This window comes from Somniosus microcephalus, chromosome 4, assembly GCF_052327205.1.
Source record: "Somniosus microcephalus isolate GS21.2 chromosome 4, FLI_Smic_1.0, whole genome shotgun sequence".
Taxonomy (NCBI): Eukaryota; Metazoa; Chordata; class Chondrichthyes; order Squaliformes; family Somniosidae; genus Somniosus; species Somniosus microcephalus.
Window position 1 is genome coordinate 30712047 of NC_140990.1, and position 27327 is coordinate 30739373.

Consider the following 27327-nt stretch of genomic DNA (forward strand, 5'->3'; position numbering starts at 1 on the left):
CAGCGCGTGGGGTTTAAATGCTCCTGCAGGATAGTAACAATATCCGCGAAACTCTTCCCTACCAGTTTGTCTGGTGTTACAAGGTTCCTTAATAACCCGTACATCTTCGCACCCATTGAGTTTAATAGGGTTAGTGCTTTCTTATCATCCAGTACCTCATTCGTTGTACAGTAAACTTCGATGCGTTCCACATAAGTGGCCCAATCTTCCACATCATTATCAAAAGCAGTGATGTTACCCATTTTTGGCATCCTTGCTGAGTTTCTCCTTCCCCTTTGGATATTATTATTATTATTTTAATTTTTTTTCAAAATGGCGGTTTTTCCCGCGCTTGTCTTCTTCCCCCGCCGACTCAAAATGGCGATTCCCGTGCTGTTGCCGTCCACGCCTCCCAGCGGTCCTTTATTTTCCCCGGCGTTGCTGCTCTTGTTCCCCTGCCGCTCCCGCAGTCCTTGTGGCCATAAACGCTTTTCTGGCTGCTGCGCGTCTCTGCCCGATTGCAGTCCGGCCCCTGACACCGGCTGCGGTTGTGTTCTCTGCCCTTTTCGTCATTTTCCCTCCCCTTCTCCCACTGACAATTCGGCCGACTTTCCCCCCCGTGCCGCTCGATCGGGCTTACCCGCCGCTGTCGTAAAAGGGATGCTCACTGATGCTTGTCTTCGTGGTCAGCAAACCAACCCGGGTTTCCGATGGCCTCCCGTGCGATGCAGGATGTTGAGGGCGGATGCCCTTTTTCGACGTCCGTGTCTGAGGATGAAGCTTCCTTTGATGCAAAACTGCCGCAAGGTAAGATCAGACTCGTCGCCACTGTTGAGTCTGTGTTTTCAATTGCAGTTATACTGAATAACAGGACACAGACTACAGAAGTAAGTAAACAGGTCTTTAGTGATTGAGGGTCAGGGCTGAACTGGGATACACTTTGCTCCGCAGGGTTTATATACCGGTGTGGTCACCACCGGTACTACAATGTACAGGAGCCATCAAAAGTAGTCCATCACCTTAAGGTATCCGCTTAAGGTGGTACAGGTTACATAAACTACAGTAGAGAATTCCACAGGTTCACCACTCTCTGAGTGAAGAAATTCCTCCTCATTTCTGTCCTAAATGACTTCCCCTTATCCTTAGACTGTGACCCTTGGTTCTGGACTCCCCTGCCATCGGGAACATACTTCCTGCATCTAGTCTGTCGAGTCCTGTTAGAATTTTATAAGTTTCAATGAGATCCCCTCTCATTCTTCTAAACTCCAGCGAGTAAAAGCCCAATCGACCCAATCTCTCCTCATACTTCATTCCTGCCATCCCAGGTATCAGTCTGGTGAATCTTCGCTGCACTCCCTCCATGGCAAGAACATCCTTCCTCAGATAAGGCGACCAAAACTGCACACAATACTCAAGGTGTCATCTCACCAAGGCCCTGTACAACTGCAGCAAGACATCCTTGTTCCTGTACTCAAACGCTCTCACTACGAAGGCCAACATACCATTTGCCTTCTTAACCGCCTGCTGCACCTGCATGTTTACCTTCAGCGACTGGTGCAACAAGGACACCCGGGTCTCATTGCACTTTCCCTTACCCAATCTATTGCAGTTCAGATAATAATCTGCCTTCCTGTTTTTGCCATCCTCCTCACAGCACACACGCCTACCCAGCTTTGTGTCATCTGCAAACTTGGAGATATTATATCTAGTTCCCTCGTCTAGATCATTAATATATATTGTGACGAGCTGAGGTCCTAGGACCAATCCCTGCGGTACTCCACTAGTCACTGCCTGCCACTCGGAAAAAGACCCGTTTATTCCAACTCTTTGCTTCCTGTCTGCTAACCAGTTCTCTATCCAAGTCAGTACCTTGCCCCCAATCCCATGTGCCTTAACTTTACACGCTAATCTCTTATGCGGGACCTTATCGAAAGCTTTCTGAAAGTCCAAATACACCACATCCACTGGTTCTCCCTTATCTATTCTACCAGTTACATCCGCAAAAAATTCCAGATTAGTCAAGCATGAGTTGAGGTCGATGATTAGCCATGATCTTATTGAAGGCTTGAGGGACCCAATGGCCCACTCCTGCTCCTATTTCTTATGTTCTTAACCCCACAGTCACTGACACCAATCTCCTCCTGTCTGATATAAACCAGCCCCACAGTCACTGACACCAATCTCCTCCTGTCTGATATAAACCAGCCCCACAGTCACTGACACCAATCTCCTCCTGTCTGATATAAACCAACCCCACAGTCACTGACACCAATCTCCTCCTGTCTGATATAAACCAGCCCCACAGTCAGACACCAATCTCCTCCTGTCTGATATAAACCAGCCCCACAGTCACAGACACCAATCTCCTCCTGTCTGATATAAACCAGCCCCAGTCACTGACACCAATCTCCTCCTGTCTGTTATAAACCAACCCCACAGTCACTGACACCAATCTCCAGTGTATGTCAGACTGAAGTTGTTCACAATCCTGATGAGCTTTTACACTATTCCTAGTTGAGTTCGAGATCTCCAATGGAATACTCCACACACCTTAATCCCCTGAGCACAGGCTTTATTTTTAATATGTAGATTCTACAGTAATACAACTCCTATACTAAATGAGTGCTAAATATTTAAATGGGAGATTGTACAATGGAATATTTATTGTAATATTTATAATATTATAGTTATATAGTAAGACTCATAATCTAACAAGCTGTATCCATGAACTCAGACTTTGATAATTGCCAAGCCTGAGAGGCACGAAAGGATGTTCGACTCTTTTAAAATGCCAATTAGAATGACATTGTCATCAATCGATGTCACATTACCGAGAGGGCCCCCTTTTTAAAGGGGCACAAACAATCAACTCCAAATTATAATTAAATCAGATCCGAATACTGTTGCTGATGTTGACAATTGACTCCAGTCCCTCCGGTGCCCACCGGTCACGGAAGGCCTCCAGCGTCCCGGCGGACACCGTGTGCTCCCTCTCCAGGGACAGCCCGAAGGATGTTCCACCTTGGCTGTAGCCATCAGCTTTCTTCTTCCCGGGGTGCTCTCTGACCTGAGCTGCAAACTGTTCCTGTATTTAAAGCCCAATCAGGTACAGCCCATGTGACCCTGGTTACCTCGGCCAATCAAACCATTGAGCTGAAAGACATTTATCAAACAAAGCATTCCATTGGATGGCTGTTTAGGGTTCATCGAGTAACCGCTTCCTGTTCATTGGAGCTACGAGGAATCTGCGAGTCAGAACAATGTCAGAGTTTTCTTTTACTGGGGCATTTCAAGAAACAAATGGCCTTCACAGTTCGGCTCAGTCCACACAGGCAGAGTTCTCAGCTCTGCTGGTTCTGTTCACACGAGGTCTGTTTCAGCTTAAAAGGGATAATTAGAGCCTGTTCTGTCTGAGGTGATTACAAGCTAATAGTTCACTAGACACGGGTATTTAATACAAAGTTTACTCATATTAAGCATACATGTACATAAAACTAGGAAGACTTTACTTTTATGACTCTATTTCATATTAAATCTGATCTTCTAATAAAGCCCAGCTTTCTTACCGTCCACTCCTGGAGGCCCCACTCCCTGAGCCTACAACCTTCAGCAGGGTCAGTGGTGGAGTTCCACAGCGGGAGTGATCCCAGAGCAACTGTCGGGATCGCACCCCCGTGGATGTTCTGGTCATGTATTTTTAGTTATCCTGGTGTCTAACACACACATCAATAAAACAGGGAATTCCTGGAAACACACTGCAGGTCCTTCTTTATCTGGAGATCAAATGTCTGTTGTATAATTGTACCAGCAGTTAACAGGCTCCTGTGAACTCCTCCGTCTGCTATTTTAATGTAAGCTTTAACCAATTTATTTTAAACGGGTTTACATTAAACGGGTTAATGACTGCCTTAAAATGGTAGACTCAGGACTGTCACACAAACATGTTAAATCTTCGTGGAATAATTACCTGTGATTTTTAGACTAGAAACTTAAACCTGCCGTGTCACTTTCAGTCAGGAGCAGATCGCAGTTTGACAGCAATCTCTGATTTGACAGCACGTTTCCAGCATTCACCGTTGTTCTTCCTGACTCTAAACACAGTTGTAAAGGGGCCTTCTGTTCCGTGTATAGGAGCTCTGAACCATGGAAGAGAGCGGCTGGGACACATTTCTTACAGGCCTCAAGATTAACTCACAAGGGGACTTTGCTGTCAGTGAAGAGAGATGAGAAAGGCCAAAGTGCCGTTTGCCCCTCTCAGTGTGGCCCTGAAGGACTGTGTCCAGGCTGAAGTTCTGTTCCCGCCGTACAATCCTCCCCCAGATTGTCCTTTCTGAGCTCCAGCCAGGTGATGCTAAACACACAGGTGGGAAAGAAGAAAATCTACAACAATGTGTTTTAAACAAAGCTGATTATTTGACATTTATAAAAGAAAGACTTGCATTTCTATAGCGCCTTTCACGACCTCAGGACATCCCAAAGCACTTACAGGCAATGAAGTACTTTTGAAGTGGAGTCACTGTTGTAATGTGGCAGCCAATTTGCATACAACAAACTCCCGCAAGCAGCAACATGATAATGACCAGGTAATCTTATTTTTTTTGTTATGTTGATTGAAGGATAAATATTGACCAGGACACCGAGGATAACTCCCCTGCTCTTCTTCGAAATAGTGCCATGGGATATTTTACATCCACCTGAGAGCGCAGACGGGGCCTCAGTTTAACGTCTCCAGAATATTAAATTCCAGCCCAGTTATAGGGGTTATTAACATCAGCAGAAACAAACCCCAATTGTCAGAATGAACACGGTTCAGTCCTGGATGTGATTAACAGCAGTAATAACAGCAGAATCCAACCTCTGCAGTCACATGTGAACTCGCTGGTGTCTCAGCAGGTTGGATAAATCAGTGAATCTCTTCCCACACACAGAGCAAGTGAACGGCCTCTCCCCAGTGTGAACATGCTGGTGTTTCAGTAGTTGGAATGAATGGGCGAATCCTTTCCCACACATGGAGCAGGTGAACGGCCTCTCCCCAGTGTGAACTCGCTGGTGTGTCAGCAGATCCTTTTTGCTTTTAAAGCACTTCTCGCAGTCAGAATATTTAAAAGGTCTCTCATCAGTGTGAACAAGCTGGTGTTTAGTAAGCTGGGATGACTGAGTGAATCCCTTCCCACACATGAGCAGGTGAACGGCCTCTCCCCAGTGTGGGTGCGCTGGTGTACAGTGAGGTCAGATGATCGCCTGAACCCAGTCCCACAGTAAGAGCAACTGAACGGTCTCTCATCAGTGTGAACACGTTGATGACATGTCAGTTCCCTGGAACTTTTATAGCACTTCGCACAGTCCGGGCATTTAAAAGGTCTCTTGCCAGTGTGAACTCGCCGGTGTTTCAGCAGGGCAGAGGAATGAGTGCATCCCTTCCCACACTCGGGGCAGGTGAACGGTGTCTCCCTGGTGTGACTGCGTCGATGAATTTCCAGCTCAAATGGGTAACTGAATCCTTTCCCACAGTCTCCACATTTACACGGTTTCTCCCCAGTGTGACTGCGCTTGTGTCTCGACAGGCCAGATGATCAACTGAAGCCTCGTCCACATTGAGAACACGTGTACGGTTTCTCCCTGCTGTGAACGGTGCTTTTTGCTTCCATGCTCAAATCTGATGATATTCAGGTCGCAATGAATCAAGTGACTCTGTCAGATCTTGATGTGATGTTTTATTTGAGTTTCCCATCTTCAAATCCTCCCTTTCTAATACCCTGTAAAATGAATTTAAAACAGGAAAAAGGGAGCGTGAGAGAGAACACACAAACACAAAGGCAAGTTGTGAAATTGAGCTCAATGAATCTGGTCATTTGTGGGGTCGGCACCAGAAAAAAGTGACCATGAAAGCTGCTGGATTGTCGTAAAATCCCAACTGGTTCACTGATGTCCTTCAGGGAAGGGAACCTACCACCTGGTCTGGGCCTACACACGACTCTGGCCTCTATGGGAGGAGAGAGAGAGAGAGGTGAGAGTGGGAGGGGTCAAAGGAGAGAGACTTTATACATCTGCAGCTCGACAACAACTTTAACAAAAACTCCCAAACCCGCAACCTCCAGCTCGTAGAAGGACAAGGGAAGCAGGTACATGGGAACACAATCACCACCAAGTTCCCCTCCAAGTCACTCACCATCCTGACTTGGACAAATATCACTGTTCGTTGCTGAGTCAAAATCTGGTAACACCTGGCATTGTGGGAGTACCTTCACCACACGGACTACAGCAGTTCAAGAAGAAGGCCCACCATCACTTTCTCAACAGGACACTGGGGATTGGCAATATATGCTGGTCTTGCTAGCGATGCCCATATCCCAAGAATTAATTTTTAAAATCTGTATGTAAAACGGATTAAAAGCCTTTACAGAAATAATTGTTCCTAAAACAATACTCTTTTACACTGTGCGAACAGTGTCTGCTTAGCAACCTAATCTCCCCCAGAATCCACCTCCCTTGACAGTCCCACATTGGAAATTGTTGGGTCCTCCTGGGCTCAGAAGTACTGGGTGTTAAACCCAGCAGCTTCTCCTCCAGCTCCACTCCAGCTCAAACTGAAGCAACAAAAAGACCTACACAGTCGGCCAAGGACCTACCTTCCGTCAGCCTGCAATAAAACTCTTCCCCACAACCGCTGACTAATGGCGGCCACAGCACCCACAATTCCCCGCGCCCCAGAAACCGCTCTGATTCTGATTGAGTTTTTTGATGAGGTAACAGAGAGGGTCGATGAGGGCAATGCGGTTAACGTGGTGTACCTGGATTTCCAAAAGGCGTTTGACAAAGTGCCACATAATAGGCTTGCCAGCAAAGTTGAAGCCCATGGAATAAAAGGGACAGTGGCAGCATGGATACGACATTGGCTAAGTGACAGAAAACAGAGAGTAGTGGTGAACGGTTGTTTTTCGGACTGGAGAAAGGTACACAGTGGTGTTCCCCAGTGGTCGGTACTAGGACCACTGCTTTACTTGATATATATTAATGACTTAGACTTGGGTGTACAGGGCACAATTTCAAAATTTGCACGACACAAAACTTGGAAGTATAGTGAACAGTGAGGAGGATAGTGATAGACTTCAAGAGGACATAGACAGGCTGGTGGAATGGGCGGACACATGGCAGATGAAATTTAACGCAGAAAAGTGCGAAGTTGTACATTTTGGTAGGAAGAACGAGGAGAGGTAATATAAACTAAAGGGTACAATTCTAAAGTGGGTGCATGAACAGAGAGACCTGGGGGTATGTGTGCACAAATCGTTGAAGGTAGCAGGGCAGGTTGAGAAAGCGGTTAAAAAAGCATACGGGATCCTGGGCTTTATAAATAGAGGCATAGAGTCCAAAAGCAAGGAAGTTATGATGAACCTTTATAAAACACTGGTTCGGCCTCAACTGGAGTATTGTGTCCAATTCTGGGCACCGCACTTTATGAAGGATGTGAAGGCCTTAGAGATGGTGCAGAAAAGATTGACAAGAATGGTTCTAGTGATAAGGGATGAGGGACTTCAGTTACGTGGATAGACTGGAGAAGCTGGGTGTGGTAAACCACTGTTATTGTTGTTCACCGTTGTTGTTGTTGTTGCACACTGTTGTACCTATGCATGCCTCAGCATGTCTCTGCTGGCTCCGCCCCTGGCTCCACTCACAGGCCCAGGTATAAAGGTGATTGCCCTGCAGCCCCCTGCCTTCTTGGAACCCAGTCAACCACGAGAGGCATGCTCTGTTCTTTGCTAATAAAAGCCTTTAGTTACTCTCCTAACTCTCCGTCTTTTATGAGTAATTGATAGCGCATCAATTTTATTAGCAAAAACAAAATGTCGACAACAAACGCTGAGCAGCAGCCCGGGGAATCGGTGGAGGCCTTCCTACGGGCACTACGGATACTCGGCCGAGGCTGCGATTGCAAAGAAGTATCAGCCGCAGCACACACGGAGGGACTGATCCGAGATGCTTTCGTTGCGGGCCTAAGGTCCGACTACTCCCGGCAGAGACTGTTGGAAAAGGGAGAAATGGACCTGAGAAAGGTAGTGTCCCTCGCGCTCTTGCTCGACGCGGCCCACAGGAATATGGACGCCTTCTCCCCTAACCGCTCCGCAACGTGGACGCCACAACCTTGGGTCATGGGACCGCCACCTTCAACTGCTGCTGCGATGTCCAAGGCACAGAAATGTTATTTTTGTGGCCAGGCAAAACACCCCAGAGCACGCTGCCTGGCGAGAAACGCTACCTGCTCCGGCTGCGGGAAGAAAGGACACTATGTCAGCGCCTGCAAAGGTAAAACCGCTAATGCCAGCAGCGCCGCGTGTGAACCGTGGGGGCAGCCATCTTGTCCGCCATCTTGGGCTCCCCCAGCCGCGTGGGGATCGGGATCATGGGTGCAGCCATCTTGTCCGCCATCTTGGACGTCTCCAACTTCAACCACGGGGGACCCGGACTCAACCACCGCCTCATCTGATGACCACATCGACTCGCTCGACCATACGCTGGCCTCCGTGACGCTGGACCAATCTCTCCCTCATCAACTGTCCAGGTCCATGATGGACATTACGGTAAACGGCCGCGCCACTACCTGCCTTTTTGACAGCGGGAGCACGGAGAGCTTTATCCACCCCAACACGGTGCGCAGTTACTCTCTCCCGGTCCTGCCGGCGCGCCATCGGATCTCTTTGGCTTCCAAAGCCCAGTCAGCGGACGTCGGTGGCTACTGTGTAGTGACCCTTTCAGTAAGGGGCACAGAATACAAAAATTTTAAACTCCTGGTCCTGCCCCATCTCTGCGCTGCCGTTCTACTGGGGTTGGATTTTCAGAGCCACCTTAAGGGTGTCACATTAGCGTACGACGGACCCCTCCCCCCACTCACAGTCTGCAGCCAGCAGCTTTTAAATCGCCCGCCGCGCACCATTTGCAGCCTCTCCACCCTTAAAGTCCCCCCCCCCTCCTTGTTCGCTAACCTCACCCGCGACTGTAAGCCCATCGCTACCAAAAGCAGGCGTTACAATGCCGGGGATAGGAGCTTCATTAAATCCGAGGTAGCGAGACTCCTGAAGGAAGGGATTATTGAAAGTAGCACCAGCCCGTGGCGAGCACAAGTGGTGGTAGTGAAGACTGGCGAAAAACAGCGCCTAGTTATTGACTACAGCCAGATGATCAATCGCTACACCCAGCTAGATGCATACCCACTCCCCCGCATATCTGACATGGTCAATCAGATAGCACAATACCGGGTGTTCTCGACGATTGATCTGAAGTCGGCATACCACCAGCTCCCCATCACGGCTGAGGACCGCCAGTACACAGCTTTTGAAGCTGATGGTCGTCTCTACCACTTCCTCAGAGTTCCCTTCGGCGTCACCAACGGGGTTTCAGTCTTCCAACGGGAGATGGACCGGATGGTTGACCAGAACGCGCTCCAGGCCACTTTCCCCTATCTAGACAACATCACCATCTGCAGCCGCGACCAGCAGGACCATGATGTTAATCTAGAGAAATTCCTCCATACGGCCCAGCGGCTGAACCTAACATACAACAAGGACAAATGTATGTTTCGTACCAAGCGCCTTGCCATTCTTGGCTGTGTAGTGGAGAACGGAGTCATCAGCCCCGACCCCGACAGGATGCGCCCCCTTATGGAGCTCCCCCTCCCCCACTGCCAAAAAGCACTGAAGAGATGCCTAGGGTTTTTCTCGTACTATGCTCAGTGGGTGCCCAACTATGCGGACAAAGCCAGACCCCTCATCAAGTCCACCTCCTTCCCCCTGGCAGCAGAGGCCTGTGCAGCCTTCACTCTCATAAAAAGAGATATTGCGAGGGCCACGATGCACACAGTGGACGAGTCCATCACTTTCCAAGTGGAGAGCGACGCATCCGACTTTGCCCTAGCTGCAACCCTTAACCAGGCGGGGAGACCCGTGGCCTTTTTCTCAAGGACCCTCCAGGGCCCCGAGATTCAACACTCCTCTGTCGAAAAGGAGGCCCAGGCCATTGTGGAAGCTGTGCGACATTGGAGGCATTACCTGGCCGGAAAACGATTTACCCTGCTCACTGACCAGCGTTCAGTAGCTTTTATGTTTAATAATAAGCAGAGGGGCAAAATCAAGAACAAGATCTTGAGGTGGAGAATCGAACTCTCCACCTACAATTATGATATCTTGTACCGGCCCGGGAAACTCAATGAGCCCCCAGATGCCCTATCACGTGGTACATGCGCCAACACGCAGGTCGGTAGATTGAAGACCCTCCACAATGACCTCTGCCACCCGGGGGTCACCAGGTTTTTTCACTTCATCAAATCCCGTAACCTGCCCTACTCCATCGAGGAGGTCAGGACCATGACCAGGAACTGCCAAATCTGTGCCGAGTGCAAACCGCATTTTTATAGGCCAGACAGAGCAAGCCTGATCAAAGCCACGCGCCCCTTTGAACGGCTGAGCGTCGATTTTAAAGGGCTCCTCCGATCGCAATGTGTACTTCCTCAACATAATTGACGAGTACTCCCATTTCCCGTTTGCCATCCCTTGCTCAGACATGACCAGTACCATGGTCATTAAATGTCTGAATGACCTCTTCGCCTTGTTCGGTTTCCCTAGCTATATTCATAGCGGCAGGGGCTCATCCTTTATGAGTGACGAACTTCGGCAGTACCTGCTCTCGAGAGGTATTGCTACAAGCAGGACCACCAGCTACAACCCCCAGGGGAATGGCCAGGTGGAAAGGGAGAATGCGACGGTCTGGAAGGCAGTCCTTTTAAACTTGAAATCTAATGGCCTTCCGACCTCTCGCTGGCAGGAAGTCCTCCCTGCGGCGCTCCATTCCATTCGGTCACTGCTCTGTACAGCCACCAATGCTACCCCTCACGAGAGAATGTTCTCCTTCCCCAGGAAGTCCACATCGGGGATCTCGTTACCGACATGGCTGACTTCTCCAGGACCCGTCCTACTGCGGAAGCACGTGAGGTCCCATAAGACGGACCCCCTGGTCGAGAGGGTGAGCCTCCTCCATGCCAACTCTCAGTATGCTTACGTGGTGTACCCGGACGGGCGGGAGGACACAGTCTCCATACGAGACCTCGCACCTTCGGGTGCTCCCGAAACACCTCCCTCGCCACCCACCACTACCCACGCCTACCCCCAGTACGCTTACGTAGCGTACCCGGACGGGCGGGAGGACACAGCCCCCACACGAGATCTCGCACCTTCGGGTGCCCCTGAAACACTACCATTGCCATCCACCACTCCCCACAACCCAACCCCGCTAGATGGCATGCCGCAGCCCCAGGACCCGTCATTGACCACCCAACCACTCAATGAGACGCCAGATTCAACATTGGATGCTGCACCATCACCGCCGCCACCACGGCGATCAGGACGTCATACAAGGCCACCTGAAAGACTTACTTACACGAACCTTTAGTACACTTCACCCCGCCGGACTCAATTTTAAACAAGGGGTGAATGTGGTAAACCACTGTTATTGTTGTTCACCGTTGTTGTTGTTGTTGCACACTGTTGTGCCTATGCATGCCTCAACATGTCTCTGCTGGCTCCGCCCCTGGCTCCACCCACAGGCCCAGGTATAAAGGTGATTGCCCTGCAGCCCCCTGCCTTCTTGGAACCCAGTCAACCACGAGAGGCATGCTCTGTTCTTTGCTAATAAAAGCCTTTAGTTACTCTCCTAACTCTCCGTCTTTTATGAGTAATTGATAGCGCATCACTGGGGTTGTTCTCCTTAGAGCAGAGAAGGTTGAGAGATTTGATAGAGGTGTTCAAAATCATGAGGGTTCTGGACAGAGTAGATAGAGAGAAACTGTTCCCATTGGCGGAAGGGTCGAGAACCAGAGGACACAGATTTAAGGTGATTGGCAGAAGAACCAAAGACGACATGAGGAAAAACTTTTTTACGCAGCGAGTGGTTAGGATCTGGAATGCACTGCCTGAAAGTGTGGTGGAGGCAGATTCAATCATAGCTTTCAAAAGGGAATTGGATAAGTATCTGAAGTAAAGAAATGTGCAGGGTTACGGGGAAAGGGCAGGGAGTGGGACTAGCTGAAGTGGTCTTGCAGAGAGCCGGCACGGGCTCGACGGGCCGAATGGCCTCCTTCTGTGCTGTAACCATTCTATGATTCTATAAAATATTAGAAAGTTTGTGCCACAGAAGCACGAGGTTTATCTGCTTTTATTGATGAATTTAAAAAGTCTCTATTAAAACCTGAGCCAGTGTGTTGTGAGACAAAGAGCCTTGTGTCCAATAAGGGGAATAAAGGCCCACAGCCTCCCCTGGCCCCGGGCCCTGAACAAGGGACTGGAGAAACTCGCTGCCCTGCGGATCAGACAATCAGCCGGCGCTAGTCCCGTCCCTCCGGCTCCCCAATTGGTTGGAAGACCTGCCGCCGGCTCGCTCCTCCAGCCCCGCCCCGTCGGAAGCTCCCGTCAATCAGGCCGCGGGCCCGGATCACGTGTCCCCGAGGAGATCACGTGTACTGTCCAACTGACGCTGCTCGGTCCGGGGCCTCGCGGACTCTCAGGTGTTTCTATTTCTCTTTATTCTCTCCCGATCCAACCCTCCCCCCACGCCGCGCGATTCTCCACCCAATCGGAGCGGAGAAAACTCACTTTCCGTCACCGATCGCGACTCTGTAACCGATACCAAGGCTTTTCCCCGGAATGCCCCGCGCCGACTTTGTCCGACAGGGTCCGAGTGCGCAGGCGCAGCTCCGAGTGGGGCAGGGGGTTGGTCTCCTCTGGGCATGAGCGGTTGTTACCCTTGGTGGCCGGGAGGGGGCGCTGTGGCAGACTCGGCGCAAGCTGCCGTCCCGCGTGCGCATGCGCGGACTCCTGACTGTCAATCAACCATCAGCCAGAAGAGGTCGCTGGTGAGACCAGTGAAGAAAGAAAGACTTGCATTTCTATAGCAACTTTCACCACCACCGCACGACCCAAAGTGCTTTACAGCCAATGAAGTACTTTTTGAAGTGTAGTCACTGTTGTAATGTAGGAAACGTGGCAGTCAATTAACGCACAGCAAGCTCCCACAAACAGCAATGTGATAATGACCAGATAGTCTATCTTTTTGTTATGTTACTTGAGGGATAAACATTGGCCAGGACACCGGGGATAATTTCCCTGCTCTTTCCCACATTACAACCGTGACTACACCTCAAAAGTACTTCATTGGCTGTAAAGCACTTCAAGACATCTGGTGGTCATGAAAGGCACTATATAAATGCAAGTCTTTCTCGAAATAGTGTCATGGGATCTTTTATATCCACCTGAGAGAGCAGATGCGGTCTCAGTTTAACATCTCATCCGAAAGACGGCACCTCCGACAGTGCTGCACTCCCTCAGCACTGCACTGGAGTGCCAGCCTGGATCTTTGTGCTGAAGTCTCTGGAGTGGGACTTGAACACACAACTTTCTGACTCAGAGGCAAGAGTGCTACCAACTGAGCCACTGACTGACACTAAAGAACAAGCAGTTCTGACGAAAGGTCATTGACCTGAAACGTTAACTCTGTTTCTCTCTCCACAGATGCTGCCTGACCTGCTGATTCATCAGGGCCTGAACATCATCGGCCTTTGCACATGGAAGGAGAAAGCAGCAATCGCAGCGATGTCAAACCGCACACCTGTTCGGTGTGTGGACGTGGATTCAGCCGATTGCCTGACCTGGCGAGACACGTGCGCCGTCACACTGGGGAGAAACCGGGTAAAGGTGGGGACGGCGGGAAGGGATTCAGTTCCCCGTCTGCAATAGAAGTTCAACGGCGCAGTCACACCAGGGACAGTCCATTCACCTGCTCCGTGTCTGGAAAGGGATTTGTTCGTTCATTCAACCTGCAAACACACCAACGAGTTCACACTGACGAGAGACCATTTCAGTGTTCTGACTGTGGGAAGAGCTTTAAAAGCCCCGGGGATCTGACGCGACACCAGCTTGTTCACACTGACGAGAGAGCATTTCAGTGTTCTGACTGTGGGAAGAGCTTTAAGAGCTTCTGGGAGCTGAAGCGACACCAGCAAGTTCACACTGGGGAGAGACCATTTAGCTGTTCTGACTGTGGGAAGAGCTTTAATATCCCCCAGGAGCTCAAGCGACACCAGCGAGTTCACACTGGGGAGAATATGTTCACCTGCTCCGTGTGTGGGAAGGGATTCACTCAGTCATCCAACCTGCAGAGACACCAGTGCCTCCACACTGGGGAGAGGATATTCATCTGCCCCGAATGTGGGAAGGGATTCACTGTTTCATCCACCCTGCAGACGCACCAGCGAGTTCACACTGATGAGAGATCCTTTAAATGTTCTGACTGTGGGAAAAGCTTTAAAAACTCCGAGCGTTAAAGTCGCCAAGGAGGATCAGCTTGTCGCCCGTTGGGACTCGGGTCAGGGATTGTTCGATGCTGGAGTAGAATTCCTCTTTGGTCTCGTCTGGGGCTTCCAATGTTGGGGCGTACGCACTGATGACCGTCGCACACTTGTTCTGGGCTATGGTGAGCCGAAGAGTCATGAGGCGTTCATTTATACCGCTAGGAGAGTCTCTGAGACGCCCAACCAGTTCATTTTTTATGGCGAAGCCTACCCCATGGAGGCGGCGTTCTTCTTTAGGTTTGCCTTTCCAGAAGAAGGTGTAACCACCACATTGCTCCTTGAGCTGGCCTTCCCCTGCCCGCCGGGTCTCACTTAGGGCGGCAATGTCAATGTCGAAACGACTGAGCCCCCGGGCAACGATAGCAGTACGGTGTTCTGGTCTGTCACTGTTGGGGTTGTCCATGAGGCTCCTGACGTTCCAGGTCCCAAACTTCATCTTAAAGGGTGGGAGATGCCTGTGCGTGAATTCTTTTAACGTGGGGTGGCCGTTGCACACCAGCTACCACACGGGGAGGTGTGATCGGCAGAGAGGGTGTAGGGAAAGCCAACTCCAACGGTACCCTCCTCCTGTCGAAATGCTTAGAACATGGCCTTGTCATGACCAAAACCTTGTTCCAGCAGAGAGACAAGTACAAGGCTTCATGGCAGCACCCTTGCTCCAAGCAGTGGCATCTGCTGGACTATGTCATCGTCCGAGCGAGGAACCACAAGGACATCCGCATCACCCAAGCCATGACAGGAGCCAATGACTGCTGGACAGACCACTGTCACCTCCATCAGTGTAGCCCCAAAACAGCGGCGGCAACAGAAACAATGTCGCAGGAAAATCAATGCTGGAGCACTCAAAGACCCTGCCAAGAAAGCCCTATTCAGCCTGCGCCTCACAAACAACCTGACGACTCCCAGTGATGCAGAAACACGGAGTGTCCACAGCGCCTGGTCTGCACTCAAGGCCTCCAAAATCAGCACCTGTGAAGAGACGCTCGGTCACTCGACCAGGAAACACCAAGACTGGTTCGACGAGAATGACCAGGAGATCCAGGAGCCAATAAGCCGCAAGCGCAAGGCATTCCTGATCTGGAAACAGTAACATAACTCGAGAGTAAGAAAGCAGCTCTACAGACGCCTAAAGGCCGAGATCCAACAAAAAACTCGTGACCTAAAGAACAGGTGGTGGGTGGAGAAAGCGCAGGAGATCCAGCAGCTAGCCGACAACCACAACGTGCATGGATTCTTTAGCGCAGTCAGGATCATCTACAGCCCAAGCACCCAAGGCCCTTCCCCACTGCGGGCCAAGAACGGAGAGGTACTCACCAAGGACAGAGAGGCAGTCAGTGCCCGCTGGAAGGAGCACTTCGAAGATCTCCTTAACCGTGACTCTGTCTTCAATGCGAGTGTCCTCAACTCCATCCCGCAGCATGCTACCCACCACCTTCTCAGTACAACCCCAGTCCAGCATGAGGTTGAAAAGGCCATCTGACAACTGAAGAACAACAAGGCCTCAGGAGCAGATGGATTCCCCACCGAGGCACAAAAGCATGGCAGAGAAGCACTACTGGCGCGAATTCATGAACTCATTTCTCTTATCTGGAAGGAGGAGAGCATGCCAGGGGATCTCAGAGATGCCGTAATTGTGACCATCTTCAAGAAAGGTGACAAGTCCGATCGAGGTAATTACAGAGGAGTTTCCCTGCTGTCTGCCACAGGGAAAGTCATCGCAAGAATCCTCCTCAATCGCCTTCTCCCAGTGGCCGATGAGCTCCTCCCAGAGTCGCAATGCGGATTCCGCCCACTAAGGGGCACAATGGAAATGATCTTCACCGCACGTCAATTACAAGAGAAATGCACGGAACAGCACCAGCCACTGTACATGGCCGCCTTTGACCTCACAAAGGCCTTCGACACTGTCAACCGTGAGGGATTATGGAGTGTCCTCCTCAAATTCAGCTGCCCTCAAAAGTTTGTCACCATCCTCCGCCTGATCCTGACCAATGGTTCCACCACAGACCCAATTCACGTACGAACCGGGGTCAAGAAAGGCTGTGTCATCGCACCAATGCTCTTCTCGATCTTCCTTGCTGCAATGCTCCATCTCACCCTCAGTAAGCTCCCCACTGGAGTGGAGCTAATCTACAGAACAAACGGGGAACCTCCGTCGCCTCCAGTCCAGATCCAACGTCATCCTATCCTCTGTCGTCGAATTACAGTATGCAGACGACGCTTGCATCTGCACTCACTCGGAGGTCAAACTCCAAACCATCGTCAACACCTTCACCGAAGCATACGAGAGCATGGGCCTTACACTAAACATCCGTAAGACAAAGGTCTTCTACCAACCTGCCCCCGCCACACAGTACTGCCCCCCGATGATCAAAATCCACGACAAGGCCTTGGACAACGTGGACCATTTTCCATACCTCAGGAACCTACTGTCAACAAGGGCAGACGTCAATGACGAAGTCCAACACCACTTTCAGTGTGCCAGAGCAGCCTTCGGTCGCCTGAGGAAGAGAGTGTTTGAAGACCAGGACCTCAAACCCAGCACTAAGCTCATGGTCTACAGAGCAGCAGTGATACCCACCCTGCTTTATGCCTCAGAGACATGGACCATGCACAGCAGGCACCTCAAAGCACTAGAGAGGTACCACCAATGCTGCCTCCGCAAGATCCTGCAAATCCATTGGCAGGATAGGCGCACCAACGTCAGTGTTCTCGCTCAGGCCAACATCCCCAGCATCGAAGCTTTGACCACGCTCGATCTGCTCCGATGGACGGGTCACATCGTCTGCATGCCCGATACGAGACTCCCAAAACAAGCGCTCTACTCGGAGCTCCGACACGGCAAGAGAGCCCCAGGTGGGCAGAGGAAATGCTTCAAGGACACCCTCAAAGCCTCCTTGAAAAAGTGCAACATCCCCACCGAAACCTGGGAATCCCTGGCCCAAGACCGCACAAAGTGGAGGAGAAGCATCCAGGAAGGCGCCGAACACCTCGAGTCTGTTCGCCAGGAGCAAGCGGAAGACAAGCGCAGGCAGTGCAAGGAGCGCACGTCAACCCAAGCACCCCACCCACCCGTCCCTTCAACCACCGTCTGCCCCACCTGTGACAGAGACTGTGGTCCCACATTGGACTCATCAGTCACCTGCGAACTCATTTTTACTGTGGAAGCAAGTCATCCTCGGTTCCGAGGGACTGTCTAAGAAGAAGAAGAAAAGCTCCGGGGAGTTGAAGTGACACCAACACCTACACACTGGGGAGAGGCAATTCACCTTCTCCGTGTGTGGGAAGGGATTCGCTCGGTCCTCCAACCCGCTGTCACATCAGCGAGTTCACACTGGAGACAGACCATTCATCTGCTCCATGTGTGGGAAGGGATTCACTCATTCATCCAACCTCCTGTCACACCAGTTTGTTCACACTGACGAGAGACCCTTTAAATGTTCTGACTGTGGGAAGAGCTTTAAAAGCTCGAAGAGCCTTAAGAGACACCAGCGTCTTCACACTGACCATAGAATCTGACAGCACAGGAGGTGGTGATTCGGCCCATCATGTCTGTGCCGGCTCTTTGAAAGAGCTGTCCAATTTAGTCCCAAACCCCAGCTTTATCCCCAGAACTCTGCAAACTAGTCCTCTTCAAGTACATGTCCAATTACTGTTTGAAAGTTCCTGTGGAACCTGATTCCAGCATCCTTTCAGATGGTGCGTTCCAGATCTTAACAACTCTCTGTGTGAAAACAATTCTCCTCATTTCCCCTCTAGTTCTTTTAGCAACTATTTTAAATCTGTGACCTTTGGTTACCGACCCACTTGCCAGAGTGAACAGTTTCTCCCTACTTGCTCGATCAAAACCACTCATCATTTTGAACACCTCTATTAGGTCTCCTCTTATCCTTCTCTGCTCTAAGGGGAACAATCCCAGCTTCTCCAATCTCTCCACATAACTGAAGTCCCTCATCACTGGTACCATCCTGGTCAACCTCCTCTGTACCCTCTCCAAGGCCTTGACATCCTTCCTAAAGTGTGGTGCCCAGAACTGTACACAAGACTCCAGCTGAGGCCAAAACCCTGCAGCTGTACAAAACCCTGGTTAGACCACACCTGGAGTACTGTGAGCAGTTCTGGGCACCACACCTTAGGAAGGATATATTGGCCTTGGAGGGAGTGCAGCGTAGGTTTACCAGAATGATAGCTGGACTTCAAGGGTTAAGTTACGAGGAGAGATTACACAAATTAGGGTTGTATTCCCTGGAATTTAGAAGGTTAAGGTGTGATCTGATCGAAGTTTTCAGGATATTAAGGGGAACAGATAGGGTAGATAGAGAGAAACTATTTCCGCTGGTTGGGGATTCTAGGACTGAGGGCATAGTCTAAAAATTGGAGCCAGACCTTTCAGGAGTGAAATTAGGAAACACTTCTACACACAAAGGGTGGTAGAAATTTGGAACTCTCTTCCGCAAACGGCAATTGATGCGAGATCAATTGTTAATTTTAAATCTGAGATTGATAGGTTTTTGTTACCCAAAGGTATTAAGGGATATGGGCCAAAGGCGGGTATATGGAGTTGAGAACAGATCAGCCATGATCTCATTGAATGGTGGAACAGGCTCGAGGGGCTGAATGGCCTCCTCGTGTCCTATGTTCCTAATGAGTGATTTGTAAAGGTTTAGTGTAACTTCCTTGTTTTTGTATTCAATGGCCCTATTTACAAAGCCAAGTATCCCATACGCTTTCTGAACCGCCTCACCAACTTGCCGTGGCACTTTCAAAGATTTGTGAATATGGACCCCCAGGTCCCTCTGCTCTTGCACCCCCTCAAAATAGTCCCATTTAGATTATACGGCCTCTCCCTGTTGTTTCTCTCAAAGTGCATCACTTCACACTTATCCTCATTTAATTTCATCTGCCTTGTGTCTGCTCATTTCACAGTCTGTCTCTGTCCTTCTGAAGTCTGCTACTACTATGCTCACTATTTACTACGTTGCCAAGTTTTGTATCATCCGTAAACTTTGAAATTGTACACCTAGACCCAAGTCCAGGTCAGTTATATATAACAAGAAAAGCAATGGTCCTAATCCCGACCCCTGGGGAACCCACTGCATACTTCCCTCCAGTCAAAAAAACATCCCTCAGCACTGCTCACTGTCTCCTCTCCCTTAGCCAATTATATACCCAAATTACCATCATCCCTTTAATTCCCACTGCTTCTATTTTCTGAGTAAGTCTCTTGTGTGGTACTTTATCAAATGCCTTTTGAAAGTCCATATATACAACATCTGCTGCACTACCTTCATCAACCCTCTGTTACTTCATCAAAGAACTCAATCAGGTTAGTCAGACATGATTTACCTTTAACAAATCCATACTGGCTGCCCCTTATTAACCCATGCTTCTCCAAGTGAGAATTAATGTTGTCCTTGACAATGGTCTCTAGTCGTTCACCCATCACTGATAGACTGATTGGCCTGTAGTTACCAGGTTTATCCCTCTCCCCTTTTTTAAACAGGGTGTAACATTTGCAATCCTCCAGTCCTCTGGCACCACTCCCATATATCTGAGGGAGATCGAAAGATTGTGGTCAGAGCTTCTGCTATCTCCACCCTAGCTTCCCTCAGCAATCTGGGATACATCCCATCAGGACGGGGTGACTTGTTAACTTTGAGTGGTGACAACCTATTTAGCACCCCCTTTCTATCCATTTTTATCCTATCCAATTTCTCTACTCCCCCCTCCTCTACTGCGACATTAACTTCATCCTCTTCTTTTGTGAAGACAGATGCTAAGTACTCATTCAGTACCTCAGCCACACCCTCTGCCTCCGTATCATGAGCTCCTATTTGGTCCCTAATCGTCCCCACCATTCCTTTAACTATCCTTTTACTTTTCATATGTTTCTAAAAGATTTTTGGGTTCCCTTTTACGTTACCCACTAATCTTTTCTTGTACTCTCTCCCCTGTGTCAGCTGCGGCTCAGTGGGTAGCACACTCTAGGTGGGAGGGGCTAGGAGTGAGCCAGGCATGACTGGTTGCCTAATTGCAGCTGGGTGTTGGGAGGGAGCTTTGTAAAAAAGTTGGTGGAGGGTTTTGGGGTGTTGTTTTCAGGTTTTAGGGCCTTTTTGGCCCACAAAAAACAGCCAGATGGCTGCTGAGGGGTCCGGAGTGCCGGGCCCCTCAGAGGACAATATTCCCGAGAGGAATTTTATTAGGGAAGAAACTGTGGTGGGAAGGGGGAAAAAAAGGCCCAAAGATTTGGGCCGGGACCTCAGGAGGTTTGGTAAAGAAAATACGGTGGTGGGGCAATGTGAAGATAAGAAGATTCGAGCCTGGGATATAATCCAGGCAGTTCATGAGGACTGTGGTGAAGGAAGCTGTTTTGCCTGCCGACCAAAACCAAATGTGGGATTTGAGTTGAGGGTCAGTGGCCGTGAGGAGGTAGAAAAACAGCTGCTCTGTCTGAAAGTTGGGGAGAAATTCTTGGAGGTGACTCTGCTATATTCAGAGGAGGTGGTGGTTTCATTTTTGAACTTGCCTGTGTTCATCGAGGACGAAGTGCTGAGCAAAAAGTTGGAGTCGTGGGACTTTAAAATCTGTTCCGAAATAAAGAGGTACTATCCGGGAACACGGGTAGCAGACGGAACCCGGTATGTAAAGGTGCGGTTCCCAGAGGGGGTGAAGTCTTTGCCGTACAGTATGAAGTTCAAGACACTGGAAGGAGTGCAGTAATTTCGTGTGCTGCACGATAACCAAGTAAAGGTGTGTTACTGTTGTCTGGGACATGACCATCTCGTAAGAAACTGTCCTGATTTGTATTGTTACAATTGCGGTGAGTCGGGACATATCGCGCGGAGCTGCAAGGCGGAGAGCTGTGGGGTGTGTCATAAAGGCCCCACCCGCTGTGAGTGTGTGGCAGGAGGGAGCAAAATGAGTGATGAGGAGATGGGAGAAGGAGCAGGAGAGGAGTGTGGAACGGCCGGAGGTGCAGTGCAGTCGGAGGACACAGCTGGTAAAATGAAGGAAAAAGGAGCACAGGAAGTGGCAGAGTATGGCGGAGCAGAGATCGAGATGGAGATGGCGGAAAACACGGCGAGTGCTATGGAGGGGAACAAAGACAGCAGCGGGCAGCGAGGGTCGAGTGCAGACTCGAGCCTTAGTGCAGTTCAGCTCCCCCTGGGGAGTCTGGTGTCTGCGGGGGAGAGGAGGCAGGAGCGGGGTGTCTGGTGGAAGTGAGCACTCCAGGGAGAGGTGGGGAGTCGGATATTTTGGTGAGCGGGAGGGGGCAGGGCGGGGAGAGGGTGCAAGAGGCAGGAGCCTTAAAGAGACAGCAGAATGGGATCGGCGGGATAGAGACGTCAGAAGGGAACAATTTAGGTGCGCCATTGTCCCATGGAGTGAGGGAACAAGGTGCAAGGGTCAGAGGTGGAGATGTGGTCGAAGGGGGCGGCACAGTGGGAGAAACTGCGATAGCAGGAAGACTCTCTATGGGAGATGAAGTATCTGACGGGGAGCAGGATTATGTATCTGACGGGGAGCAGGCACAGGGGGTTGCAGAAGAGCTTGAGTGTGAGGAATTAGAGGGGGACAGAGACATGGAAGTCGGGGATGGGGTGGCATCATGTGGAAAGGGAAAGGTTAGTGAGGGGCAGAAGGAGGGAGAAAGGGCAGCTCCTGGGTCCAAACTTAAGGCAAGGAAGAGGCTGAAACAGCAGGGAGGGGTCAAACAGGAGGGGAAAAAGAGCCGGAGGCTGCAGGAAAAAGCAACAGCTGCCCGAAAAATTGAGAAGGAGCATGAGAGGAGGGAAGAGCCAGAGATTACATGATGGGTAGATTATTGGGCATACTTCCCTTCTTTGGAGCCATGATTACATTGGTCTCAATTAATGTGAACGGACTGAGGGGTGAGAAGAAATTGCAGCAGTTGTTACAGGGTTTTAAAGGCACGGACTTGTTGTGTCTGCAAGAAACCTTTTGGGATGAGGATATTCTAGAAAGTTCAGAAGGTTTGGAAGGGAGAGGTGTTTGCAAGTTGTGCAAACAATAACCGTAGAGGGTGGCTGTTTTGGTGAGTCCGTCCATAGAAGAGAACGTTGCCTTGGTGGACAAGGACACTGAGGGGAGATTTTTATGGCTAAGGGTAAAAATGGAGGGATTTAATTGCGATCTCTTTAATATCTATGCACCGAACGACCATTGCAAGCGTCGTGAGTTTTTTCAGGGGTTATTCACTGAAGCAGCAGAGGTGGAAAATCCTTGTATAGTGGGGGATTTTAATGTATTTTTATCTTGGATGGACATTTCAGCCCAGATGACCTTTAAAGATGATAACTCCAGAGTGATGATTGTAAAAATGATGGCAAATTTAAATTTGAGAGACTTATGGAGGGACTGGAACCCCATAAAAAGGGAGTTCTCCAGAACTGTTTAGGTGGGTGATGTTTTAAAACAGAGCAGAATAGATTTTGTGTTAATGCAGGAAGGGTTAAGTTCGGAGGTGATGGAAATTTATTATAAAAAAGTATTTTTTAGTGATCACTCGGCTTTGGTTCTTAGAATTAGGAACAGCAGAGTTAAGATCGGTTCAGGGGTGTGGATTTTAAACAATCAATACCTGAAGGAAAGTGCTTATAAAGAAGGGATTATAAATATAATAAAGAATGCTCAGAAGGAACCTTTGTTCTTGAAAGAAAGAAGAATTTGGTGGGACAATTTCAAATATGAGGTAAAAGTTTTTTCGGTACGTTATGGGAAAAAGAGGGCAGCAGCTAACCGGCGGTGAGAAGAGAATATAAACAGAAGGTTTACGGATGTCTGTGAAGCAGTTGACGGAGGGGATAAGGGAGCTGAGACGAAGTTCCGGGTGCTAAAGGAAGAGTGAGAATTATTGCAAGCTGAAAAATGCTTTGTGCATTGAGTGCTACTGGAGTTTTGGTAAGTGGGAGAAAAATCATTTAAGAGTATTTTGTGAATTTTAGTGTGTTAAAAAGTCAATTATTTGAAGTATGTTAAATTATTTAAGGGTATATTAAACTATTGGGCAGTTTAAACTGGAAGTAGAATCCGGGTATAAAAGGGGCGGGGCTAGTGCTGTGCACGGAGTGCTTTGTGCATTGAGTGCTCCTGGAGTTTTGCTAAGTGGGAGAAAAATCATTTAAGAGTATTTTGTGAATTTTAATGTGTTATAAAGTCAATTATTTGAAGTAAGTTTAATTTTTTAAGGGAAATTAAACTATTGGGCAGTTTCAACCGGAAGTAGAATCTGGGTATAAAAGGGGCGGGGCTACTGCTGTGCACAGAGTGCTTTGTGCATTGAGTGCTCCTGGAGTTTTGGTAAGTGGGAGAGTTCAGGCAAGTGGGAGGTGAGGGTGTGTTTTTTGCTCTGTTTTGTTCCCCAATCCCAGGCTTGGACAACACTGTGGAGGCAGAGCAGCGAGATGAGTCAACCAAACAGGTCCCACAGACAGTATTCAAGGAGGAGGTTGGTGATCAACTGGTTGGTTGGTTTTCTTCCTTCTCTTTTTTATACCTTTAAGTTGGTAAGTCCTATTGAATAGTGGTGTGATGTTATCATCTATATCCGGGCAGTGTCTTCGTAACTAATAAGAAATTTAATTAATTATAGTGTTACTGTTGCGAGGTGTGGGAGCCGGTGGACCCCATTGAGGCTCACGGTGATTACATCTGCGACAAGTGTTTGCTGCTAGAGGAACTCAAGTTCCATGTTATGGAGCTTGAGACCGAGCTTCAGACACTGCGACACATCAGGGAGGGGGAGAACTTCCTGGACACTCTGTTTCAGGAGATGGTCACACCTATGAAGTTAATTACTGCAGATGTAGTCCATGGTCAGGGACAGGACGGTGTGACTATGAGGGAGGAAGGTACAGGGATCCAGGATGTAGTGTTGAAGGAGACGCAGCCCTTGCTCTTGTCCAGCAGGATCGAGGTTCTTACTCCCTGTGAGGGCGGGAGCGGGGACTGCAGGGAGGATGAGCAACCTGGCCACAGCACCGTGGTACAGGGGGCCATTCAAGTGGAGGGAGTAAAAAGAAATGTTGTAGTGGTAGGGGATAGTATCATTAGGGGGATAGATAGGGTTCTCTGCAGTCAAGAGCGGGAGTCCTGAAGGCTGTGTTGCCTGCCCGGTGCCAGGGTTAAGGACATCTCTTCTGGGCTGGAAAGAAACTTGGAGTGGGAGGGGGAGGATCCAGTTGTCGTGGTCTATGTTGGTACAAATGACGTAGATAGGACAAGGAAGACGGTTCTGTTAAAGGAGTATGAGCAGCTAGGGGTCAAATTAAAAAACAGAACCTCAAGGGTAATAATCTCTGGGTTATTACCTGAGCCACGAACGAATTTGGCTAGGATAAATAAAATTAGAGAGTTAAATGCGTGGCTCAAAGACTGGTGTGGGAGAAATGGGTTTTGCTTCTTGGGACACTGGCACCTGTACTGGGACAGGAGGGAGCTGTTCCGTTGGGACGGACTCCACTTGGCCAGTGCTGGGACTAGAGTCCTGGCGAATCATATAACTAGGGATGTAGAGAGGGCTTTAAACTAATTAGTGGGGGGGAGGTTTCTAGACAGCAAATAATAGAAATGACAACAGCGAAGGTCATAGACATAGGTAGCAGTGAGGGAATTAAAAAGCAGAACGTGTCAGGAAGGGACAGAAGGTATGGAGTAAAAAGTAAAGTACTAAAAAGGGAAAAAACAGGAACTAAGTGTTACAAAACATATTTGAAAGTTCTTTTTCTGAATGCACGTAGCATTCGTAACAAAATGAATGAGTTAACGGCACAAATAATGACATATGGGTACGATCTTGTGGCCATTACAGAAACATGGCTGCAGGGTGACCATGACTGGGAATTAAACATACCAGGTTATTTAACAATCAGGAAGGACAGGCAGGAAGGGAGAGGAGGTGGGGTGGCTATATTAATAAAGGAAGGAATCACTATAATACAGAGAAATTATATTGGGTCAAAGGAGCAGGATAGTGAAACAGTTTGGGTGGAGATAAGGAATAATAAGGGAAAAAAAACACTAGTGGGTGTAGTCTATAGGCCTCCGAACAGTTGCAACTCTGTTGGACGGAGTATTAATCAGAAAATAGTTCAGGCTTGTAATAAGGGAACAGCTATAATTATGGGGGATTTTAATTATCATATTAACTGGACAAATCAAATTGGGCAGAGCAGCCTTGAGGATGAGTTCATTGAGTGTATTAGGGATGGGTTTCTTGAGCAGTATGTAACTGAACCAACCAGGGGGCAAGCAACCTTAGATTTGGTCCTGTGTAATGAGACAGGATTAATTAACAATGTCCTAGTAAAGGATCCCCTTGGAATGAGTGACCATAACATGGTTGAATTCCATATTCAATTAGAGGGTGAGAAGGTTGGATCTCAAACAAGCGTGCTGAGCTTGAATAAAGGAGACTATGAAGGTATGAGAGCGGAATTGATGAGAGTGGACTGGGAAAATATATTAAAGGGTAAGACGGTACATGATCAGTGGTGTACATTTAAGGAGTTATTTTACAACTTCCAAATAATATATATTCTACTGAGGAAAAAAGGGTGTAAAAGAAAAGATAGCCATCCGTGGCTAAGTAAAGTAATTAAGGATAGTATCCGACTAAAAACAAGGGCATATAAGGTAGCCAAATCTAGTGGGAGGATGGAAGATTGGGAAGTCTTTAAAAGACAGCAAAAAATAACTCAAAGATTGATTAAGAAAGGGAAGATAGATTATGAAGTTTCTATAGTTATATAAAAAGAAAAAGGGTGGCTGAAGTAAATGTTGGACCCTTAGAGGATGAGACCGGGAAATTAATGGTGGGAAACATGGAGATGGCAAAAATACTGAACAATTATTTTGTATCAGTCTTTACAGTAGAGGACACTAAGAATATCCCAACACTGGAAAAACAGGGGGCTCTAGCGGGGGAGGAAATAAATACGATTAAAATCACTAAGGAAGTGGTACTTGGTAAAATAATGGGACTCAAGGCGGATAAGTCCCCTGGACCTGATGGCTTGCATCCTAGGGTCTTGAGGGAAGTGGCGGTAGGGATTGTGGATGCATTGGTAATAGTTTTCCAAAACTCCCTGGACTTAGCAAAGGTCCCGGCAGATTGGAAAACTGCTAATGTAACACCCTTATTTAAAAAGGGTAGTAGGCAGAAGGCTGGAAACTATAGACCTGTTAGCCTAACATCTGTGGTTGGTACAATGTTAGAGTCCATTATTAAGGAGACAGTAACGGGACATTTGGATAAACATAATTTAATAGGACAAACTCAGCATGGTTTCATGAAGGGGAAGTCATGTTTGACAAATTTGCTTGAGTTCTTTGAGGAAGTAACATACAGGGTGGATAAAGGGGAACCAGTGGACGTAGTGTATTTCGACTTCCAAAAGGCATTTGACAAGGTGCCACACAAAAGATTATTGCTTAAGATAAAAAATCACGGGATTGGGGGTAATATTCTGGCGTGGGTGGAGGATTGGCTCTCTAACAGAAAGCAGAGAGTTGGGATAAATGGTTCGTTCTCAGATTGGCAACCAGTAACTAGTGGTGTTCCGCAGGGGTCAGTGCTGGGTCCCCAACTCTTTACAATCTATGTTAACGATTTGGAGGAGGGGACCGAGTGTAACATATCAAAGTTTGCAGATGATACAAAGATGGGACGGAAAGTAGTGAGTGAGGAGGACATAAAAAACCTGCAAAGGGACATAGACAGGCTAAGTAAGTGGGCAGAGATTTGGCAGATGGAATACAATACTGGAAAGTGTGAGGTTATGCACTTTGGCAGGAAAAATCATAGAGCAAGTTATTATCTTAATGGCAAGAAACTGGAAAGTACTGTAGTACAAAGGGATCTGGGGGTCCTGGTGCACGAAACTCAAAAAGTTAGTATGCAGGTGCAGCAAGTGATCAAGAAGGCCAATGGAATG

At 48.7% G+C, this 27327-nt stretch overlaps 1 pseudogene; it reads right to left on the bottom strand.

Annotated features, from left to right (window-relative positions):
* Positions 1 to 827: 827 nt before the first annotated feature.
* Positions 828 to 27327, bottom strand: part of LOC147118536 (uncharacterized) — an 81614-nt pseudogene continuing 55114 nt past the window's right edge.